Source organism: Balaenoptera borealis (assembly GCF_965194805.1).
Source record: "Balaenoptera borealis genome assembly, chromosome: 7".
NCBI lineage: Eukaryota > Metazoa > Chordata > Mammalia > Artiodactyla > Balaenopteridae > Balaenoptera > Balaenoptera borealis.
The window spans coordinates 125,894,038-125,903,374 of NC_138864.1; the positions used below are offsets into that span (position 1 = coordinate 125,894,038).

At 47.6% G+C, this 9,337-nt stretch overlaps 1 pseudogene across 1 annotated transcript; it reads right to left on the reverse strand.

Moving 5' to 3' along the window:
* Positions 1-6,162: 6,162 nt before the first annotated feature.
* On the reverse strand, positions 6,163-9,012 carry LOC309631969 (OTU domain-containing protein 5 pseudogene; annotated as a pseudogene). The gene has a single exon. The product of its transcript is annotated as an OTU domain-containing protein 5 pseudogene (transcript).
* Positions 9,013-9,337: the final 325 nt, after the last annotated feature.

Genomic DNA, 9,337 nt, shown 5'->3' on the forward strand with positions numbered 1-9,337 from the left:
CGAATGTATTTACTGTGGTGCAGTGACCCTGGGGTGCCTGGACCATGAGCCCGCTGGACCAGGGCTCCCTGATTTCCCACTGGGGGCATCGCACTCCACTCAGCTTCCCACAACACTGGGGGTCTCGTTCCCTGGGAAGAGGGTCTGCAGTTTCTCTGAGCCCCAGTATTCTTGGGTGTTTCCAAAAGAGCTCCTGTATCGGACAGCTCTGCATCCCAGACTGCCTGCTCCCAGGCTGTCTGCTCGTAACCCCGCCAACAAAACTGCCCCTACGGTTGCCCTATGGGACAGACTCCCAGCCCCCAAAACCTGCGCAGTGCATTTGCACAACTCCCTGGACTGCTTTCCCAGTCAAGTCTGTTACCCCACACACTGGGTGAGGCTGCCCCTGGCTCTGCTGCCTTCTGGTTGGCGACATCAAAGGCACGGCAGTGAAACGGTGGGGAGATCAGAGAGCACGTTGGGGAAGCATCACTACCTCTGCCAGGTAAGGATAGGGACTTGAATTGGATCGTAAAGAATGGATGGGAAATTTGCACATGGCAATTACACAGTAGGCCTAGATCCACCTGCCTTGTCTACCAAGGACAAATTTCCATCCAATTTACATTACCTTAATGATCTTCAGACGATGCATAATTGTAAGCAAATCCAAGCCGAGTGAAGCAGGTGAAGGCTGAGCAGGTGGTGAAGGAAGAAGAGGAAGCTAATGACAAAAGCAGATGGCTCTTCGGCTGAAACATCCCCATGTTTCTTCCCCCTTCAGAACATTATCTTGATCGGCCAATTACATGCTATAAGATCAGATTGAATTCCACAAAGAAACACTCGGTTGGAAATAATTGTAGGTAGAGTCATTTTATTAGTATTCCTAAAGACCTCTGATGAGTAATAATGATGGGAAATCATTAATATATATTTTCAGCTGCTTTAAAAATTAAATCTGTTCCACAATGTGTTTCACAATTTTATAGCCATTATACAGAACCTTTTGGATCATCTCACAAAAGGCATTGCACAAATTTGATCTGTTCTTGTATTGCATTACATTTTACAGCAATAATCTGGCATTTGCTGTAAGTCATCATCTCTTTCAGAAGCAGCGATGAAGGGAAGTGCAGGAGAAGGGAAAGAGTGGGTTCTGGGGAAGGAGTCGCCAGCCTCTTTTCAGAGCGGTACAAGGAAAGGGGTCAGATGTGATCAATGTTTTTTGGAGAGATTTATTCCACTCTTCCCTGAGGCTTCCTGTTAAACGTTACCAGATATGTCTCTTCTTCAATTGTCCTTCAAAAAATAATCCACGCAGGGATTCCTTTATAAGACAGTGTATAACATGGGTCACTCTTGCCTCATTGCAGTGGGGCCAAAGGACACAGTACAGATGAGCCCAGCCCAGAGTGGAGAGAGTAGTTCATCCCCTCTGCTTCCTCAGCCTGCTGTTTCCATAGTGACCGTGATGCTCGGCAAACCTCTCCAGGCGTTTGAAAATTCAGATACAAAATTTACAGAGTAAATTTACAGGGAAGGCAAGGGATGTCCTAATCTATGGCAGTATTGTATTTTTTCACTTGTCTAAGTACTGTTTTAATTTTAGTTTGGAAAACCTAAAAGGTGTCCTTTAGTGGTATTGAGGCATCATACAGTTCTGAATGGAAGGGCCCTGACAACAGGGCCTAGAAGACTGAGCATTGACATAAGTTAAATTCAGAGTTGATTAGACATCAGGTCTTGGGGCTACAGTGGCTGCAGAAGGAGCTCCGTTTCTACCCCGAGACCTGAGTGACAATCCTCAGGCTGAAATGAATAGAATAATGAATTACAGAAAATGGGAAAAGGAAGAAATTCATGGGAGGAGAGGTTCACTTCAAGAATCTTAAATGCTTCATGGGAGGAATTCCCTGGCAGTCCAGTGGTTAAGACTCCACGCTTTCACTGCCGAGGGCCTGGGTTCAATCCCTGGTTGGGGAGAAAAGATCCTGCAAGCTGCTGCTAAAAAAAAATAAAATAAATTTTACACACACAAAAAGGTTCTTCGTGAGAACAAGACCCGGGCTTTATAGTGGGAGGGTTGCACCTTGTTAAATGTTACTGGCGGTAGCAGACTGGGGGTATTGTATTAACTGGTGTGCATTTTGGGGGCTGTATCCATGTGTGAGCTTGGCGGGGCAACATGGCTGTCGTAGCCAATACTAATGCTCACCAATATCCAATGCTGTCCTTCTTGAGCTCATGGAAGATGCTACTTCCCAGACCCCCTGCAGTTAGGCAGGGCCATGTGACTAGTTCTAGCCAATGAACGGTCACTTGCGGTGATGCATGTCATTTCCAGGGTGACACAGTGACCCTTAAGCTTTCCTGTTGTGCCCTCATGCAGGACTGTGAGGGTCTTGTGCTGAGTTGGATGGAAGCAGCTGAGACTGCTGGGTCCCTGCTTGGAGGACAGCTCTTTGGACTGTGGCCCGCACTCACAGAGGATTTTATATAGAAGCAAATACATTTTTGTGTGTTAAGCTAATGAGAGTTTAGATTTTATTTTGTTACTTCAGCATAGCCTAGCCTACCTTGACTAACACCTGTGTATAATTTGATTTGGAATAAAGAAGGGTAAATTCCTAACCTAATATATAAAGTAACCGTGTGAAAACTTAATTAATATCTGGTTCTTGTTCATTTCAAAGGCTTCTGAGGGCAACAAGAAAGAGACCTTAAATCCCTGAAGGGTGAGATACCGTCTGGTGTGCCCCTGGAATTCACAGTAGTAAGGACCAGGGAGACATCTTCAGGACACTCCTGATTTCCCACCAGAGGGAGGACAGCCCTAGTGGGCCTGGCCCTGGCTTTTAGTCGCACTGGTTAATGGAGTGAAGGACACAAATTAGGGAATTACCTGCTTTAAGGTCAGCTCAAGGCACCATCAAAACAAGGTGGCGCATGTAAAGGCAGGTGGTCTGGGAGCTCTGGGAGCCCAAAGAAGAGGCTCTCACCCCATTAAGAACCTCTCGGCAGCCTGTTCTCACAGTGGACCCCTCTGAGGCTCTCACCACGTTTGTGGATCCTGTGTCTGGCACATCATGGCACTGAAACAAATGACAGATGCACAAAACTAAAGGACAGTCTTGGAGAAAGTTTCTGTAGGACAGACTTTCCAGGTGAGTAGAGTCACTGATGGGTAGTTTCAGCCAGGCTGTGAGTGGGAGGTGAAGTAGTGCAGGTGTGGAAAAGTGAGCATCTCCTGGTGACACCCATGTCAGGTCCTGGTGGCCCCTGTCAAGCTGGGCAGTGACTCTGTCCTGCCATCAAAGCGATGCTCAACATGTGCTTGTCTTTTGTACCCGGCAGCTTTTATTCTTGGAACAAATCCTGTTCTCCTTCATTTTCTTCCCCATGTCCTAAGGTTGTGTTGGATTTCATTAGAAGCAGCCGGAAATTCTTAGGGAAAAAAATTCTCTTTATTTATGATAATATTAATCAATTCTGGGGACCCAGTGGAAATCACAGTCAATAGAATGTTTTCCCTAAATGCCATGATTTCTACTGGAATTGCTGTACCATGATTATCATTCAGTGGTGTGTCCTTGAGTTAACAATACTTCCATGATATTGTTGGAAAGAATAGATCCCAGTGAGACACTAGCTCTCTCTGACTTTGTTTCCAGAGAAATCAATAAGATAAGAAGCTTGCAGATGCTTCTGCAACATATGTTTATTCATTGGTATAATTTTGTGGTTTTGTCTCCCTACCTGCCCTCAGGTGTTACAGGCTGTGGATCCTTAGTCCTCTTGACTTTCATTGCAGACTCCTGGTTACCTTCATATGAACTTCTCCATCCCCATCCCTTTTGATCTCTGGGAAGAAGAGACCCAGTGCTATCAGACAGAGCACCTGCCACGTGCTAGTACAGAATCTGGGGTCTAGACAGATGCCCTTGGGTGGGATAGGTGAGCCTGGGAGACTCCATAGGAAACAGCAGGCAGAAGTCAGAGCAGAAAGGGGAGGTGTGGGTGGGGCCTGGAAGCAGGCAGTAAACAGAGGACTGGATTCCAGACCCAGAGGAGTTAACCTATGAGTAGGATGTGGAGACTGCCAACCAGTGTCCTGAAAATTTTAAAAATAATGGGAAGATTAAAATCCATTGCTTTTGATTTTTACTTGCTTTCTTGTACAACCTGAGTTTTGGGGAATGTCTATTTAATAAAACTCTTTACATTGGAATTTAACTGGCTATAAAATATGGTCTTCTCCCCAGTTTGAACTTCGGCACAGAGCTAGCAGCCAGTGGATAAAATCAGTGCTTACTGGGTTGGCTAAATTGTAATCTTGGAGCATCTATGAGCTCAGTTTTTGTCTTTATAGAATAAAGGGTAGTCTTTCTCTACTTCTAAGTGATCAGATGCAAAGGATATGTTTTTCTTTCCATCAGCTCTCTTTGCTTCTGAAATGCCCTTATTAATATGAAAAAATTCTAGACCCTGGAGACCTTTTAGGATTGAATGGGAGGCTACTTCTCTTAGAGTATGTGCAGTGGGAATTTTCTCCAAGGCACCCGATTGAGAACAGTATTTCTGAAAGCCTCACATATAGTTACTCTATGACCCAGCAATTCCAGTCCTGGGCATATACTCAAAAGAAATGATTGCATATATACTAAAAGACATGTACAAGAAAGTTGGTAGTTATATCTCTAACAGCCAAAAAGTAGAAACTCCCCAGATGCCTACCAACAGCAGAAAGGATGAAAAGTTATGATATACACATGCAACAGACAACTACAATAAGAAAGAATGAACTAGCAATATGTACAATAACCTGGATGTATCTCAAAGACGTAGTGATGAGACAAAGACGCCAGACACAAAAGAGGACATGCTCTGTGATTCCATTTATACCTGTTAAACTACGGTATGGGGATGGAATTCAGAATAATGTTTAACTTGGTGGGAGGATATTAACTGGGTAGGAGCATGAAGGAGCTTTTGAGGTGTTGGAAATGTCTTTGAATCTTGATCAGGATGGTGAATACACACACACACACACACACACACACACACACACACACACACACACTTATGCAAAATTCACCAAGCTGCCTACCATAGATAGGTTATATCTCATACATAATAATCCTACTAATAAAAAGACTGATAAAAGATACTTGCTTTTTCAATCTAGTTTTATGTTCACATTCCTAATTCTTGTTAGGTTATACTGAAAGGAAAGACAATATTTCATTAGAGTAAGAACATATTTAGCTAAATTAGTAGATAAGATGTAAGTCCATGATTTAGGGCAAAGAATGGGGAAAATAAGACAACACAAGGAGGTGATATATTTATATGTATTATATTTAGTTTATATTCAGAATGAAATGTGACCAGATGGGCCAGAATGTCCCTGAGACTCAACTGAGCAAACCTTCTCCTGGTCACTCAGTCACTGGGCACCGTCTACACACTAAGAATTTGAGATGAGCAACACTGTGAGACCCTCCTAAAGCTCCTTGAGAAGATGAAATGACCATCTCATGGGTCCCACGTGGACATTCATGAGAGGTTAGCAGGTTTAGATAAGTTCCTCCATTGTCAGAGGAGACTTGGGAGGGGTATGTATGGTGGAAAGTGGATGAGAACCCACATAGCGTCTTGTGCTGCAAATAAAAGAGATTATTCAGGTGCTGCCAGCTCGGGAACTTCTTAGGACATGCAGATACCTTTCTTCTGCTATTATTATATTCATAGTTATTTATTTATATTTTAAATCGAAGTATAGTTGATGTACAATACTGTGTTAGTTTCAGATGTACAATATAGGGATTCGAAATGATCACCACAATAAATCTAGAAAGCATCTGTCACCATAAAAAATTATTACACTACTATTGACTATATTCCCTCTGCTATACATGACATACCTCTGACTTACTTATTTTATAGCTGGAAGTTTGTACCTCTACCCTTCACCTACTTCTCCCATCTCCTCATCCCTCTGTGCTCTGGCAACCACCCATTTGTTCTCTGTATCTATGAGTCTGTTTTCATTTTGTTTGTTTTGTTTTTAGATATAAGTGAGATCATATGGTATTTGTCTTTCTCTGTTTGACTTATTTCACTTAGCATAATACCTTCTAGGTCCATCAAGTTGTTGCAGATTGCAAGATTTTATTCTTTTTATGGCTGAGTAATATTTCATTGTATATATACATACCACATCTTCTTTGTCCATTCATCTGTTGATGGACACTTAGGTTGCCTCCACATTTTGGCTACTGTAAATAATGCTGCAGTGAACATGGGGATGCAATCTTTTCAAATTAGTGTGTTTGTTTACATCCAGTAAATACCCAGGAGTGGAAATGCTGGGTCATATGGTAGTTCTATTTTTTGTTGTTGTTGTTGTCTACATCACTTTTGATTGGCTGATTTTATAAGATAACAGTACATTTTAATAAGGAAAAAGTTCAACATTGAAGGCTCAGACATTCTTGGGGTACTGGGACGGAGATTTTCCCACTTCCTCCTCCCACCTCCCCAGCATCATTTGTGGCGGGGTGACAAGTTTCTGATCTTGGAAGGAATTGGGGGACAGGGAGACTTTTCCTCTGTCTGAATGTCTCTCCCCAGGGGCTGCCTGGCTGCCAGTTGGTTTGTCTCTGTGTGCCTCTCGCCTACCTTCAGCGCCCTTGCCCGAGTCCCCTGTGGGATGGAGGGATGGTGCTGTGCAGGGGGCAACAGGGCATGTCAGCTGGCGAAGAGGCAGGTGATGATGGTGGTGGCAGCGATGAGAGGGTGCACAGGGGTGGGCTAGCCAGAGGGAAGTGGGGAGGAGTGAAAGGAGGGGAGAGAGGGAAGAAGGAAGACGGCAAGAGGGAAGAAAGCCAAAGAAGGTGGGGTGGCACCAGAGGGCAGGGGTGTGAGGGTTGGGAGATGGTCTCCAGTCTCTGGGTCTCCATCAACTCTTGTCTGGGGGTGGGTCTCGGTGCACTTTGTTTTTCTTCATACTGTCTAGGTATTCCTGTTGGGACACTGCCAGCACCGACGCTAGGATCTCATCGTCATCCCAGTCGTTCAGGCCAAAGGCAGAGGGGGACATCTGCTGAATGAGGGTCCGGCACTCCAGAGCAGGGTAGAGGGACACGAGGGGAGAAGTAGCCCGGTCGGCCCCGGTCGAGAACTGGCTGCTTGTACCTGGTGCACAGGGTGAAGGAGGTTTGGCAAGAGCTAAGACAGTGCCTGGGGAAGGGGGCTTGAGGGCCAGCTCGGCATGCAGCTCAGGGTGCTCGGGTGACGAGGCTGAACTCCGCTGCCTTGGGGACCGGCTGGTCCACTCCTCCAGACCACTGGAGGCTGCTGCCGTGGCAGAGCTGCACGTGGCGCTGGCCTTCCAGGGCTGGCTGGGGCCGCGGGCTTGGCGAGCCTGTCTCTGCTGATCGCTCAGCCACTGCAGGTAGGACTCCCGAGCCACTTGCTCCTCGATGGCCTCCTCTGTGGCCTCCCAGTCTGTGGCCCGCTTCTTGTCCTCCAGCATCTGCTGTTCAATCCACGACTCCTCCGAGGTTTTGATGGCCTTCTTCATCAGGGACTGCTCTGCAGAGCCCGGCTTGAATGATGGCAGCCCCAGCCCCACGCCAATGGTGGCCTTGTTAGGATTCACCACTGAATTGTAGTGGATATTCCGATGGTAGCTGACACGGATGGGTGCGTCCTCATTTTGATGGATCCCATGGAATGTGTTGATGGGTTCTGTGCTGTACTGGTACACCTCCACGGGCCGGTTGTACATCTCTGCCATGGCCTGCATCTCGACGTGGTTGCCATGGCAGTTGTTTTTCCGCTTCCGGTGGATGTAGATGGTAAAGTCCTCTGTGACATAGTTAGAGAAGTAGTCGGCATTCTTCATCAGATAGTCCATGCAATGCCTTCGCACGACCTCGTGCATGTCCTGGTCTCCGTACACCTGGTCAGCCACAGCCCGGAAGAGGCAGGCGCCGTCCTCCTTCATCTGCTTGATGATGAAGCCCTTCTTGTCTCGCAGGGCCTTTTCAAACCAGTGCTCTTGCTGCTCGACGGTGGCGGGGTCCATGGCCTCTATGAGAGCCGCAGCCGCTTCATACTCATCCTCACTGTTGTAACCGGCGCCGACCTCCTCACGCTCAGGACTCGCCCCGCCAACCGCGCCGACCCCGGGGGCTTGACGCCGCCGCTTGCTGTGACCCGGCCCAGGGCAGCCGCCGCCCACGCCCACGGCACTGCCCACGCCCACCGCCACGCCCACGCCCGTTGCCGTGGCACCCAACGCGTCCCCGGGACCGCCGGGGCCCCCGCAAGGAGGAGGAGAGGCCTGCTGTGGCCGGGGGCCTGCCACGGCGCCGGGCGGCACGGCCAGCGCCCAGCGATGGAGGGCACCCGGTGGCCCCGGGGGCGGGCCCTGAGGCGGTGGCGAGGCTCGAGGACCGGCGCCAACGACGCCCGAGTCACGGTCGCGATCGCCGCCGCCCACGCCTACACCCCCGCCGCGGCGAGGCGCCGGGGGCAGCGGCCCGGGCGGCGGCGGCGGCTCGTTGGTGGGGTCGGCGTCGGGAGGCGGCGGTTTCTTTTTGGGGAGAATAGTCATGGCGGCACCGCCGAGTACCGCCCCCCCCCCCCCCCACGCCCCGAGCTCGGCGCGGGGCACGCCGGGAGAGGCAGTTCTATTTTTAACTGTTTGAGGACCCTCCATCCTGTTTTCCATAGTGGCTGTACCAATTTACATTCCCACCAACAGCGCACGAGGGTTCTCTTTTCTCCACATCCTGGATAGCACTTGTTATTTGTTGCCTTTTTGATGATGGCCATTCTGACGGCTGATTGTGAGGTGATTTTGTGGTTTTGATACGCATTTCCCTGATGATGAGTGATGTTGAGCATTTTTTCATGTGTCTGTTGGCCGTTTGTCCATCTTCTTGGGAGAAATATCCATTTTTAAATCAAATTGTTTTTGATATTGACTTGTATGATTTCTTTATATAATTAAAGGCAGAAGGAAATGATCATGAAGATGAAGAGAATGACCATGAAAAAGATGAAGGAAGGTGAAGAGGAGGAACAGAATGAGGGGAAGGAGGAGACAGTAACATTTCAACTTGGGCAAGTCGCTACAGCTTTGGACCTCAGTTCCCTGATCTGTCAAAGGCTACTGCACTTGCCTCTCTTTTTGTGACGATGAAGCGAAACAACAGATAAGAAAAGATCTCAACAACTGTGAATTGCTATATAGATGGAGGCGTGAAGATTCAGTAAAGATATTATGTATCAATAAGTCATGTGACCTTTCACAGCGGGGCAAATGCTGTGTGCATGTGAG